At 46.7% G+C, this 1,017-nt stretch overlaps 1 protein-coding gene and 1 pseudogene across 3 annotated transcripts in view; one reads left to right on the forward strand and one right to left on the reverse strand.

The window, feature by feature from the left end:
• LOC105521459 overlaps positions 1 to 836 on the reverse strand; it is a 15,075-nt pseudogene extending 14,239 nt beyond the window's left edge.
• Positions 1 to 1,017, forward strand: part of WASF2 (WAS protein family, member 2) — a 104,595-nt gene that overhangs the window by 14,067 nt on the left and 89,511 nt on the right. The gene's annotated exons all lie outside the window — the stretch shown is intronic.

Raw genomic sequence — 1,017 nt, forward strand, 5'->3', positions numbered from 1 at the left:
ATGGTCTCGATCTCCTGACCTCGTGATCCGCCCGTCTCAGCCTCCCAAAGTGCTGGGATTACAGGCTTGAGCCACCACGCCCGGCCTAATTTTTTGTATTTTTAGCAGAGACGGGGCTTCACCATTTTGGCCGGGCTGGTCTTGAACTCCTGATCTCAGGTGATCCGGCCTCCCAGAGTGCTGAGATTACAGGTATGGGCCATCGCGCCTGGCCACATCTGGCTAATTTTTATATTATTTGTAGAAACAACATCTCCCTATGTTGCCCAGGCTTGTCTTGAACTCCTGGGCTCAAGCAATCCTCCCACCTTGGCCTCCCAAAGTGCTGGGAATATAGACATGAGCCACCCCACCCAGCCTTCGTGTATTCATGGTTAGCCAGCTGAACTCAAGTTGGGTGATTCCAATTTTGCTTGCAACATCGAAAGCATAGTCAGGAGCTGGTCAAACATATGCTGTCTTCCATTCTGATCAGGGTGTTGACTTTGACCACTTCAGTGTTGTAGAGCTTCTTCACAGCCTGTTTGATCTGGTGCTTGTTGGTCTTGACATCTACAATGAAAGTAAGTGTGTTGTCTGTCTTCTTCATGGCAGACTCAGTGGTGAGATGATGGCATAGGGTTCAAGTTTGTTTCCCCTGGGGGTGCTCTTCTGAGGATATTTGGGCTCTCTGGAGCTGCAGTGTCTTGGGCCACCAAAAGGTAGGTAACGTGTGGATCTTGTTTTCTTGTGTGTGGCTGTGGATGCCTTTTAGCATCGCCTTCTTGGCCTTCAAAGACTGCTTTGGCTTTGGCTTTGGAAGGGGCAGAAGCTTCCTTCTTCCCCTTTGGTGCCATCTTGGTTAAAAGGCAGAATTCTACTTCTTAAAACCTTCCAAAGGGTTGTTTGAAGGGAAGGCATGAAAATGTTTAACTTCAAAATTCAGGCCTGTGTTGCCCCAAATTGACAATTTCTCTTATGGGAATGTCACCTATGAATTTATGCTGTTTTTGAATTTTTTTTTTCTTTTTTTTTTTT

This window comes from Colobus angolensis, unplaced genomic scaffold, assembly GCF_000951035.1.
Source record: "Colobus angolensis palliatus isolate OR3802 unplaced genomic scaffold, Cang.pa_1.0 Scaffold4, whole genome shotgun sequence".
Classification (NCBI taxonomy): Eukaryota; Metazoa; Chordata; class Mammalia; order Primates; family Cercopithecidae; genus Colobus; species Colobus angolensis.